The 13,997-nt window shown below is 36.0% G+C and overlaps 1 protein-coding gene across 7 annotated transcripts in view; it reads right to left on the reverse strand.

Moving 5' to 3' along the window:
* Kiaa1109 (KIAA1109 ortholog) overlaps positions 1-10,406 on the reverse strand; it is a 213,952-nt gene extending 203,546 nt beyond the window's left edge. For 6 of the 7 annotated variants that reach the window (XM_033760040.1, XM_010611092.2, XM_010611119.2 and 3 more), the window contains exons 1-2: positions 10,156-10,405; positions 8,535-8,618 (exon numbers count right to left, since the gene is read on the reverse strand). The gene's annotated coding sequence lies outside the window, so the exon portion shown is untranslated. Of the gene's footprint in view, positions 1-8,534; positions 8,619-10,155 lie in introns of all 7 variants that reach the window. The other variant, XM_010611104.2, reaches the window with a different exon arrangement.
* Between the last annotated feature and the right edge of the window lie 3,591 nt (positions 10,407-13,997).

Consider the following 13,997-nt stretch of genomic DNA (forward strand, 5'->3'; position numbering starts at 1 on the left):
TAGTATCCTACTCATGTTTCTGGAACACTAAAGCCAAGTAAGCATTATATATAATATACCCTACACAAAATATTAGCAAAGCCATGAAAGTGGGAGCTTCTGTGTATAGCAGTGAGAGATTTTATGAGAAAAAGAACCAGTAGTGAAGCAGGACTTTATTTTTTTATTTTTGATACTCAAATATTAATTAAATGTTTTTCAATTGGCATGTAATAGTTCCACAATTTCAAACAAGAAAGGGAGTAAGGAGTTTAAGATGAAACACATAGCAAAGGGGCTTTTTGTGCCCAAGCACACATCTCTTTGCCTCTTCTTTATAACCTTAGTCAAAGAATAGGTGTCACCCAATTCAAAAATACTGTCATTCTACTATTATAGCTTTCTTTCTTTGGTTTTTGTGGGTTTTTTTTTTTTTTTTTTTTTTTTTTGGGTACCGGGGATTGAACTTGGGACCTTCCCCTTGTGAGGCAGGCGGCAGAGCCACTAAGCTAAACCCCCAGCCCCTAAACACCTGTCTTTTTAAAAAATTAAAATGTAAATATTCACTGAGCTAGATCAAACTCAAAGCCTTCATGAAATAACTCAGAATATCAGTTAATACCTTAGCAGGAATTATTTTATACGATAGTCTGGAGTCCAAGAACAGAGGGAAGAATGCCTATAATGTTCTAGAATGGGGGAAAGGGCTGCTGTAAATAAGTAGGTATAAAATACTAAAAGGAAAGAGATTGGAGAAAGAAGTGACAAATATAAAGACAAACAGTAAAAACCAAAAGTTCTGCTCCTTCAGACTCTGGTGATCCTGAAGCAGCCCGCTGTATGAATTAAAATCTGTGCACTAGACTACCTGAGTTCAAGTAACAGTCCTGCTATTGCAGGTATGTTACTCTGGGCAAAATACCTAATCTCTGTCCCGTTTCCTTGTCTGTAAGATGATGACACTAACAGAATCTATTTCATAGGATTTTTCATAATTTTTTTAGTTCATACATGTAAACCATTTAATGTTTTGCACATTGCAGTTATTATACTTTATAAATGTTTGCTGTTGGCAGCCAATGCTTGGTGCCTTGCCCACATACTGCTGGCATGAATCTCCACACAGGAAGACTCCTCATTAGGAACACCTGTGACACTCTGTTGAAAGATGCTTTCTGACTGAAGGGAAAATGCATGGCTTGTATTCCAAGAACAAGCCAGAAATGCAGAGTTAATGCCAATGATAGCTAGGAAGTTATTGTATAAACACTCAAATTGTTCAAGCTCTTGGCCTTGGATAACTCTGATACATTTTATTTGGTCTCCAACAGTTCTCCAATGGAAGTGAGCTCCAATGCCTACAATGGTAACTTCCAAGATAATGTCCATTATTGACTTTCATCCCTTTCCTTTCTTTTCTCAAATAAACTACTTGCATTTGAATTATTTTCTAAGAATTCTGCTTTGGAGAAATCCACACTAAAGAACTGTTTTGTTTTGTTTTATTTTTTATTACTAGTCCTGACAAATCAAAGAACATTTTTCTTTTACAAGGAAGATGATCCTGTATTTTAGATTAAATTAAACCATACAATTTAGAGCACAGTATATTGATAAAAATGGTTAAGATTTTTAAAAAGCTCACTTCAATCCAGAATATAAAAATGTGCAGAAGCCAGCTTTTCACAGAAAAATGAATATTCCCTTTATCTGAACAGGAAGAATAAAGGATGGTCTAGCTGCAGAGAGATTCTTTGTAGAAAGTAAAAGAATCAATTATTTCTACATATTTTTTAAAGTATGAGTCAAGTTCATATTTATTTAAACTCTATTTTATCCTCTTTTTTCTTTCTCATTACTACCACTTTTTGGGTTCTGAACCCTTTTTTAGTTAGAGGCATTTCCAATGCACTGAGTTTCCTGAGTACCTGTGGGCAGAGGTGGAGTTGGAGGAACTGCGGTCATCCAGTTCTTCTCACTCCCTTCTCTGAGTTAATAAACTAATGCTTGCTGAGGTGTGGTAGGAGGAGGAATTAGGATAAGCTACAGTGATAAAGATCCTCTCATCATCAGCCCCAGGGCCATTCTCAGCTACTTGTTATAAATATAGTGAACATTAAAAAAAAAAAAAAAAACAGAAGAGGAAAAGGGACACTAAAGGAGGGGGGTGGTTTAGAACCAAAAATACATGTATCACACATATATTTTTATGCAAAGACTGTTTCTAGGCCACACCTGAAAAACAAGTTACTATATTGAATATTATAGCCAATTCTAACACAACAGTGAAGTATTTATGTAGCTGAGCACAGAAAATGTATGTACAAATATGGTATAGAAGTTTTGCTCTTTTTTTTTTAAGAGAATGATACACCCACATAAAACATCTTCCATGAACAGAGCCTGCAGGACCTAAAGTTGCTCTGAGTCAGGGAGTAGTAAATGAATATGAAGGCCTAGAACCTTACTATACACTACTGCAGACTTCATCAATATTGTAAACTTGGGCTATACTGAGTTGATAAAAATATTTTCCTTTCTTCAATAACAAATTTATATTAGCAACTGTAACTCATTTACTTTGTAAACTTTTAAACAATTTTGTTAAGGTTTAACTTAAAATACAAACATACTCTACACATATACAAAAAGTTTTTTGTCTTATTTTTTGAAACAGTCTCACTATGTAGCCCAGGTTGGCCATGAACTCACTATGGACCCAGGATAACCCTGAACTCACAGCAAATCCTACTTTCTCAACCCCGAGTGCTGGGATTACAGACTTATGCCACCAGACCAGACCTATTAGGACCTTTCTTCTTTCTCTTCCCTTCTTTCGTTTCTTCGCCCCACCCCCTCACTTCTTTCTATTCAGTGCTGTGATCAAACCGTGGGAATGCTAGGCAAGTGCTTTACCACTGAGCTATATCACCGACCCACATTTCTTTTTTTTTTTAACTTTTTAAAACTTTTTTGATAAAAACTATGACACACAAGTTCAGGATAATTAATATCACTGTCTTCCACTTCTACATCTTGTCCCACTAGAAGGTTTTCAGAGGCAATAACACCATGAATCTGTCACATCCTGTGATCACAATGTCTTCTTCTAGAATTTCTTCTGAAGGATCTGCCAAGGATCTTCTTAAGCAGGAACAACTTCTTTTTAGAAACATGTGCATGCAGTTTATTTCTTTTTTCATCACAGATGTGCTTGTAAACAGATAATACATTGTGAACATTCTTCTCTACTAATAAAAACCCTCTAACACTGGAGTTCATGGTTTCAAACTTAAGGTATTTATTCAGGTCTACAAGCTTATTCAAAACACTTCACTGTAAATTTTCCTGAGGGTTCTTCTTTTTCTTATAATGTAGTTTCCTTTTCTTTTGCTTCTTCAGCTATCTGTTCCTGTTCCAGTTCCAACTTATTAGTTATCCCCATTCATGTCTGGACTACAGTTGTTTGATGTCTCAACCATAATTTTGCTGATTTTTGCAACCTCTTCACCCTTGGCAAATTATGTGAAGTCATGAACAAAACTCTTGAGTGTCTTATTCCACATGCAGGCATCATTCATTCACTCCTTGAAGACATCACTCCAAGTCCAAGTAAGGTTCTAGATGCAATTATAGATATTATAAATCCATATAGCATTGTATCATTGTCTTCAGTTTAAATAGCCGAGGCAAGGGACAGGTAATGTCTTAAAACTTTCCGTAACTCCATTCACTGGTTGAAAGAGGTAGTTGGGAGGAAGAACTACCACTGTGATATTGGGATGAACATCAGGAAGAAGATGACATGTATGAGTATTATCAACAATAAGCAAAATCTTAAAAAGTGTGCTAATCTCCATCATAGTTCTCCATCTCACTAACAAAGCAATTCAGAAGTGCATTCTGGAAAAAAACTTATATCACCCATTGCTTCTTATTGTTCCTATAGATCACTTACTAATATGCTTGAAAGTCCTGAGCTTCTCACTGTGCCAGATCATAAAGGTTTCACTTTGTAACCTGCAACACTACCCCCAAGTATAACTGTTATTGTCTGCTAGAAGCTTTAAAACCTCAATGATATAGCTTCCTTATAAAAAGTCCTTTCAGGCATTCATTTCCACATTAGGGATGTTTCATAAATACCTAAGATTTGCTCTAACAAGTAATTTTCCTTCACAATGGGCTAATCCACTTTCCAAAAGTTCTTCAGCTACCTCAACATGAGATACTACAGACTTACCATTCACTTTCACATTAAGTAATGAATAATGATTCTTGAGTTACTTAGACCACCCAGAACTAGCAGTAAATTCAACTGTGAGTCTGGGTCCAAACTTTTCCTTCAATGTCACAAATAAAAGTTTTGCTTTGGCCATGACAGCTATGATGCTGAGAAGTACACACTTCTGTGTCAGGTCATTAGAAGTTTCCCTATGTCTGATGTAAGCTCTTCTTGAACTTCTTTTTGTCACATTGCCTTCAGTGAAGCAACTTCTTTAACAGCTTCCATCACTCTGTTCTTGTTCTTCAAGATCATAGCTATGGTAGAATGGTATCTGCCTAACTGGTAATCAGCAATTATCATTAATTTCCCACCTCTGTAGTCCTAAATCACTCAGCCTGGTTTCCAGGTCACTCACTCAACATCACCTCTTAACTGGCAGTATTGGCAGTAGATTTTGATGATAAACAAAACAAAACAAGGTTATATCAAACACCAGAGAAAATGATGCTATCAGTGGATATGGTAAACATAAGATGTATAAGGCCACTGCTGGTATAATACAGCATACTATTTGTCTTAATTATTTCCTTGTTACTGGGAGAAAATAATGACTCTCACAAGTTAGAAGAGAACAGGTTTATTTTAGCTCACAGTTTGTAGAGATTTCAGTCCATTGTCACCTTCAAGGCAGAGTGGCATGGCAGAATGACCTGGTAGAGGAGAAACAGTCCATGGAAGGGTAGGCAGAAAAAAGCAGCAGCACCTGCAGCAGAGAACCTCCTTTTCCATTTTTATTCCATTCAAGCTACAAGCCTACTAGTTGGTGCCACTCACACAGGGTGGGTCTTTTGCCTTCAGTAAATCCATTCACTCACACCTAGAATTGTGCTAATACAATCAGTGGGCTGATCTAGTATCACTTATCCATGATCTAATCACTTGCCAAAAGCCTCACCTGGGAGTACATGAGGTTTTGGGGGCCATTTTAAATATAAACAATAATACTGTTTTACAATACACTTTTTAAAATATAAGTAGAAAACACTCTAAAGAAATAGTATAAAATACAGTATAGCAAGTGTGCAAACCAATAACATAGTCACTTATGTATATATAATTGTACTGCCATAAGAGTGATGGTAAACCTTTTAGAGACCAAGTGACAAACTGCAACTCAAAATCCACTTATCATGAAGTACCAAAACTGCAATTAAACCTGAATACTGAGGTTTTATTTAGTAAAAAAAAAAACTCCACACATTTTGTGCCTTAAAAGAAAAACACAATAACTTGCATGTCATTGTTCACCACTGCGCTATACCTTTTCTTTCTTTTTTTTTTCTTTTTTTCTTTTTGAGACAGGGTCTTATTTTTGCTGCCTAGACTTGTTTTGAATTCAAGTGATCCTCCCACCTAAGCTTCCCGTGTGCTATACAATAGGCAAATGAGGGGTTTGTTTATACCAACATCATCACACAAATGCAATGTATTGCACTAAGACATTACAAGTACTACAACATCACTAGGAAATAGAATTTTTTAAAGCTTTATTATAATTTAATGAGATCCCTACAATATATGTAGTCAACTGTTGATCAAAATGTTATTATGTAGTGTATGGCTCTATGTCAATATTAGCTACCAATTCTATTTTCGTTAAACTATTACTATATTTTATTAGTATGAATCAGAGTATTTTTTTTCATTAACAAGCAGTACCTACAAATATCACAGAAGGCTGAGATTCCTGAATATAGAGGAAATCTTAAAAAGGCATGGTGGGCAACAAAAACAAATTTAGCCTCCTTAGTAATTTTAGCCAGGGCCAGCTCTTGTATATACATTGAAATTTATGCCCAATTCTATTTATAGGGGAAAAAAGATAATTATGCTCTTAGGTCAAACCAATTAGGTATAATCCTTGCTATTCAGGAATATTCCAGGTTCCTTTCAGTTCCAGGATTAAATATATTACAAACACAATTACACCTATTAACTCTAAAGTCTAAAAGAATTAAGAGGTAAAATAACAATCATTCTAAAATAACAGAAATCCTCCAGTATCTTGGAAAGAAAGTAGGCTCTAAAGTCAGTTTTAAAATGAAAAGTTCACTACTCCATTCCCCCTATCTTTTCCTAACAGCTGAGCAAATCACTGAATCTTTTTGAACCAGTTTCCAACTAGTAAAATGAAACATCTCTTCCTTGAAAAGATGCAAAAATTATTAAAAATACAAGAAAAGACTAAATTCATAGCATGACACCTCAAAAAAAATTGTATCAGTGGTAGCTAAGCTACTATTAATATTTTTTTAAAAAGTCAAGAAAAAAGAAGTTAAAAAATTGCATGGCAGGAAATGACTAAAATTTGTCTAATTCCACACAATGTATCACAAAAACATACACCGAATAGCAAAACTGTATAACCAAAAGTGGTTATCTGACAAAAATAAAAATGAATAAAATATAAAAGTGACACAGTTACACAAATACGAGTGCGTCTATGGCCATACCACCCTGAATGTGCCCGATCTCATCTGATCTTGGAAGCTAAGCAGGGCTGGGCCTGGTTAGTACTTGGAAGGGTCACAAATACCAGCGAACATGATTCTTAGAAGCAAATCAAATACCAGGTAAAAATAATATTTAGATATGGCGAGTAACAATACAAACACTGCAAACAAAAAACTAAACAAAAGTAAAGTACTTTTTAATATGCTCCACAAAAATGATTCAAGGTGGGGCACAACTAAATAGCAAAAGACATGTCCAGCATGCACAATCTTTGGCTCAATTACCTTTAGCAAATACATGAATACAAAAAAAAAAATCTTCATGTTATTTATGAAAGAATTTCTGATATCTAAGAAGTCATAACAGCAAAGTTGTTTCATGTCAGCAAACCTCATTTCTATCACAGAAATTTATATTGGCTCACCTAAATATTTAAATACTTTTTTTAATCTCTTGGAAAGCTTTAAAAAACTGTGACTCCAAAATTTATAGTTCATGTAATGATATTTTTGAGAAGTCACAGATGTCTTTCAAATTGAACTCACATCCTTCAACCACGTTCCACAATCCATTGCTTTCTACAGTCCTTACTGCAGTAAATGGCCCTAATAACCATTCATTTAAAAAGCAGAAATTACTGAATTCATTGCATTCATCTCACAAATATTTATTAAACATTAATTATGTGCATGACTATGACAACAGATAGAAATTATGCAGACTTCATTTTCCCTCTGGGCTACTAAATCTAATCCATACTACCTCCATTACATCTATTGAATTCATTCCATCCCTTACTTTCCACATGCACTGCTTTACTTCTAAGCTGGACTATTACATGAGCATATAACTGATCACCAGGCTTCCAAGTTCACCATTCTTCAATTCATCTTCCAGAATGTTACCTATTTGATCATGTAACTTCTATCACGTGTTTTCCAAAATGTTCTCACAGTTACTTTAACTCCTCACGAAATTTTAAAATTCTGTCATTATCTTTAACATGAAAAATACTACAAAGTCTGTAAGAATCCTAGTTTCCCAGTGTATCTTAAAGCAGAATTAGATGACATTGCCTTAGTAGCTAAAATAATATAAAAGATTTATTATAAATAAAGCAAATTACCATATAGGCAGTGCTTATTTCCTACACTTTTACATAAACCAAAACAAGCTTGCATATAAAATCAAGAAAAAGTGAGTTCACATACATATTATCTTCTAAAAAAATTCACTACTCTTAGTACTTTCTAGGGCTATTAAGACCACTACTCTACTACCAGAAGCCCAGAATAATGCTTTCCATATGGTATTCAATATATAAAATGAATTAAACTGCTTTTTAATCATGTTTAGTCATGTCTTCTACTCTTCATACAATCCTAATAATAAAAAAAAAAACTTGCTTGAATTCAGCTGGACATGTAGTTTAGTAGTAAAGTGCTTGCCTAGAATGTACATTTGACTTCAGGCATATGCAACACTCTACAAATAACAAACCAAAAATTCAATTAAATTTCTATATTTATAAAACTGGACAGATTAAAGAGCAAACAAAAGACAGTAAAGAATGCTGACACTTGATAATCACGTTGGTCTGTTGATGTACAAGTTAACAATGACTTATCAGATAGCAAGTCCAAAATTCAGCCAAAATGACTTGAGGGGTCACAGTATACAACACCACTACTCCACCTCTATTCCCTGACCATACAGACATTTAGAACCACAAATGAAACAGAAAGTCATATTTTCGCTGACCTTTAACAAGGAAATTAGATTATTTTTTAAATTTTAGCCAATAAATATTTACCCAAGTTTTTTTCCAGTCCGTAATGTTGTTTTTCCTTCCTCTTTTCTTCAGAAAGCTCTTCTGCAATGGTTCATCTTAACAACTCTAAAAGAATAGTATTTTAAACAATTATATAAGGTATTCTGACTTTATGAGCAGTGCAACCATTTCAAATTAAAATGACTTTAATGAAACATAACACATACAGGGAAACTCTTCAATGTTAGTCCAGTATTACATTTCCTTGTTTAAACTTTCCAAATTAGAAACAGCCCTAAATCTAGAATAAGGCCACAATTTCCAAACTAAGATATTATAAAAGTTTCAAAACCATTGTACAGAACGAGCATGAGGGGAGAGTCAAAGGGTTCTGATGTTTAAGTGACACCTTTAAAATATATTCAAAGTAAGACCTTGAAAAAGTTTTATATCAAATTGTTGGTTCTTTGCTAACAAGAAAATACTATAGTTACTTTTTTACTCCTGAACGTGCCATGTTTTGTTTCTGTTTGTATTTCAGTACTGGGGATTGAACCCAGGGCCTTTGCACTGAGCCACATCCCCCAGGTTTGGTTTTAGTTTTGTAGGTTTTGTTGGTGTTTGTTTGAGATAGGGTCTTACTAAGTTACTAAGTTGTCCAGACCTGCCATACTTTTTATCAAATGCAAATCACCTTGCAAACTCTCAAGGCGCTTGGGAGATGGTACAGCATAACAATTAAAGAGCTATAAACTAAAGCCAAATTGCCTGATTCGAATCACAATACTTTGGGCAAGTTATGTTTTAGACTAGAACTATGGGCTTTAGTTTTCTCGCCTATAAAGTGAGAATGATAATATACTTTACACAAGAGGATCGTTGATGATTAAACGGTATATGCACATGAAGCACAAACTATTTGTTACATTAAGATAAATATTCTGCTTAATTCATCCGTCTTCATACTTCGCCTAGTTAAATTGGAATAAATCAACTTCACTTCTATCTATGCACAGGGTAAAAGCAGCAACATGAAACCAGAGTACAAAACCCACGATTTCCTTACAGAGGAAATTTACAAGACTTCTTTCCCCTTAACAAATATCTCCAACCTGCTGTCTACACTAGGGCCATCGCTGAGGGACAATTAATACTCTCCGGAAAGTGACTTCACTTCAGTCCAAAAGGCAATGTTTACACTGAAACGTACTCTTCCGTAGTGTAGTGCAGCAATTCAGAACACATACATCATGCCTAGGAACGCAGAGAAGATGCCAGGCTTCACTAAACTCGCAGAACAGACCCTCACGAAGCAGTACTGCAATCCGCGCTGCTACGAGGCTGAAGTCCGACCCCCGAGAACTCAGAGCCTTCCCGCCGCCCGTCAGAGCTCCAGGGCCGCCCACCTGCCTCGCCGCCACCCACGGCGTCCGCTCCCGCATCCCAGCCCAGCCCTCCGGCTGCCGAGGCCCTCAGAGGCCTCTCTCCGGATCTGACAACGCGTCTGCAGGTCACCGCGCCGCGGGTAAGACTGGCAAAGGAAAATGAGAGGCAGCCGCGAGGACGCCAAAGCTCTCCGACCCGAACCCGGCCGAGGTCCAACGCACCGGAAAAAGGTGCTGTCCACCTCGCCTTCACCAACCGGGCCGACCCAACCTCTCACCTTGGCGCTAGGCTGGGCAGCCTGGAACCTCTCTGGATTTTCTCCAAGCGACGCCGAGGGTCGTGGGCGGCGGCGGCGGCGATAGCCGTGGCGACACCGAGGCGAACCGGGCCTACAGGGCGCTGCCGACGCCTACACTCTCTAGCTCTCCCGCCCCAGGTCCAGCTCCGGGGCCGCAGCCTCTGACACCCCTAGGGCTGGGGAGGGGAGGAGTCCGAGCCTGCAGCCCCGCGGCACTGCGGCTGCGTCAACTGATAGCGTCAAACGTCAGGGCGTTGGCGCCTCACGCACGCCACTCGAGCCCCGCCCTCTCCCGACTGGGGCGGGCCCTGGAGCGCAAGGCTGAGGTGACATAGTTGGAAGATCTTGGTGCTACCTAAACGGGGAATTTAATTACCTTCGTGATCCCAGCGGCAAATAAGGCTAAGTTTTTAAGAAGGAGGCTAAAAAAAAAAAAAAAATCAGATGGGTGTAATGATGGAAAATAAATCCTTACAGAATAGAGGGAAATTTATGACTCCATCAATAAAGAGAGCTCGAATGTGTGAAATGCCGCCACACCGAATCTCTCAACTAAATATTTTATTATTATTAATGAAAGTGGCTTTATACCATTTTTAAAGAGAATAACTGGCTCTTATTTACCAAATGAAGCAAGGCAAACAATTTTCTTGAATTACAGGCTTATCACAGATACTCATCTTTTCACTTATGTACCAACTACATTAGAAAAAGTGAAACAGTATTAATTGCGTGGAAGCTTAGTGGCTGTGGAGTAGCAGATAAAACAACTAATAATAAATAGCAAACATTGTTTAACAGGGGCTGTTGACTCAATTCTCCCCAAATCCTGTGAAGGATATTCTCATTATTCTTATTTTTCTCAATTTCACAAATTTAAAAAGTAAAGCACGCAGAGTTTAAATACTTGCCAGGATTTGAAGCCAAGAACCACCGCTCCACAGTTCATTCTCTTACGCATTAGTCGACTGCCTCTCATTGCTGATACCTCTAGTTGTGACTTCGTTCCTGACCTCAAATAGTTCTCTTAACTTCCACCTGGTAGCTGCAATCTTAAAAAGAACAGATATGAAAGGCAGCAAACATATGAGGTACCACAATTAACTTTTATTATATAAAAAGAAATAGAATCCCAGGTAGAAGTAGATTATGAAAGGACTAGAGGAAAGCCAGAAAGAAAAACATGCACCTTAGATCCTCACCTGGACACGTCTTCCCTTGCTTAAATTAAATCACTTACTTGCTTAAATTAACCCTTAAAGTTTCTTACTGCACCTTAACAAAGTAATTTATTGAAATTAATTTCAAGGAAGGATTCTAGTAATTCTTCATCCTTGTTCCCTAGTAAATTTATAAGATTCAATTTTGTTGCACTCAAACTACCAACTTCACTGGAAAGGAAAACTGTCCCAGTATAATTTCTTTAGATTTTCCCAAACCAAAAATTAAACTGAAACTGTGATCTAACCACATAAGAGACTGTTACAAAAATGAATTTTTTTGTTTCAACTTTCTTTGAAATAATTGTAGGTTCCCAGGGAGTCACAAAGATAATGTGAAATAGTTGCATGCACATGTGACCCAGTTTTCGCCAGTGCTTATGTCTTATATAGTTACAGCACAATATGAAAACCCAGAATGTGGCATTGGTACAGTGCATATGTATAGGTCAGTGTCTTTTATCGTGTTTAAATCATGTAACCATCACTGCATACTCAACACAGAACTCTTGTTTCCCCAAATGTCTCCCTCCTACAACCCTTTATAGTCACAACCACTCCTTACCTCCTACAATTTCTAATCCTAGGTAACAACTAAGATTATATTTTTATAATCTCATCTTCTAGAATGTTATGTAAATGAAGTCACACACTGTGAAACCTTTGGAAATTTGCCTTTTTTTCAATCTGTTTAATGGCCTTAAGATCTACTCAAGTTATGGTTAGGTCGATAATGTTTTCTTTTTATCCTAATGGTATCCCATGGTATGGATATTCCATAGCACACCCATTTGCCCATTGGATGACAGGTTGGTTGTTGCCAGTTTGGAACTATTGCAAATAAAACAATTAGGAACAATTGTGTATAGGTTTCTTGTTGTGGTATAGTGATTTTAAAAGATATAAAATTTTTTATCTCTATTTCTATGGGCTTATTGAAAGACAGTATATTTTTCAGATGGACACAAGGTGAAAAGGTAGAGTTCATCTCTCAGCTTTCTCTTTCCCCTGTGTCCTCTCATTTGTACTCTAAAATTCTTACTCAGAGGCCAGTTTCTGAGTAAGGTTAAATTAGGGTCATGTGGTTCAATAACATTCTCCTCACCATTTTCTGGGGTATTTTATATAAAAGAGAAATCTCTTTTATATAAAAACCCTAAAAATAAATCAATGAACACAATATGAATCTTAATTTAAGGAGATTGCATGAAATAATCTCTAATGATATATTTGCAATCATAGTAAAAGGATTAGAGGTAAAAGATTGCTTTCAAAATAAGGTAACTAAGTAGACACCAAATTATTTACATTGATATTTTCACCATGAAAATGTTTACACTAGAATAAAATGTTTAAAAATGTAAATTATAACTAATGTTCATATAAATATATATTAAGGCAGGCAATTAACTAATGCCTTATGTACATCGTTTCATTTAATTCATACAACAAACCTGTAATACAAGCAACATGTACAAATGAGGGAGTTTAGAAAAGTTGCATGATTTTCCCAAAGTCACGCAAAATAAAAAAATGGAATCAGAACATGAAGAACACTCATTGTTATTCACTATTCTATATTAAATCCAAATAAAGAAAATTATTTCTCAAACTAGTAGGGCAGCAGGATAATAATATAAAACTGTAACTGTTTTACTGGTAACACAAGGAATATAATTTTTATGTAATGTAAACAAGTATTAATAAAAAATAAAAACCAACTTTTAAGAAGTAACAATGTTAAAGCAGCATGTTTTCCGTAGATTTTGTTTGTGGTTTTTGTTGTTGTTGTTTTAGTGACACTGGGGATTGAACCTAAGGCTCACTGAGCTATACATCCCCAGGCCTTTTTATTTTTGATTTTGAAAGAAAATCTTGCTACATTGCCCAGGCTGCCTTGATCTTGCAATTCTTCCACCTCGCCCTCCCAAGTATCTGGTTTTACAGGTGTACACCACCATGCTCCACTTCTTTATGGCATGTATGCATAAAATATTTTAATCTACCTAATGTTCAAGGTTTTTTTTATTTGCTTAATTCAGGTTTTTGTTTCACTATCATTTAATAATTTCTGAAAAGTCAAAATTATTATTATGTACGTTATGTAACACTAGGATACCAAGTCTAAAGTCAATTCTCTTTCACTTGCAAAATTAGTAACATAAGTCCACAAAACAAAATGTTTTTGGAAAATGTATTCCTGTGTTATTGTCCAATACCTTTGCCAACTAAAATTATTTCTGTCATTTCACTTAAATCGTAATCAAGGCAAGGCACAATTCAAGTCCTACCAATGTCACAAGATGATGGTTCAGGAACCATCAATCTTAAAACAAAACAGTGAGGCTTAAGTTATATGAACCAGTTAAGTACATTTTAGAAAAACCACAGTTCTCCATTTTAGAACTATTTTTTAAGTGAGAGGAAGGAAGTGAACATGTATTTTGAAAGAGGAAGTTTTGTACATATTTGATAGACTAAAAAAGTTAGTTTTTAATTAATAACTTGGACTTTAAAGTAACATATAAAGTCCTATAAATCAATAAACAAAACAACCTAATCAGAAAGAATATGACAGAGGTTTGGTGGCCTGCCTTGCAA

The sequence above is a fragment of the Fukomys damarensis genome, unplaced genomic scaffold (genome assembly GCF_012274545.1).
Source record: "Fukomys damarensis isolate Sample0158 unplaced genomic scaffold, DMR_v1.0_HiC HiC_scaffold_38, whole genome shotgun sequence".
Lineage (NCBI taxonomy): Eukaryota > Metazoa > Chordata > Mammalia > Rodentia > Bathyergidae > Fukomys > Fukomys damarensis.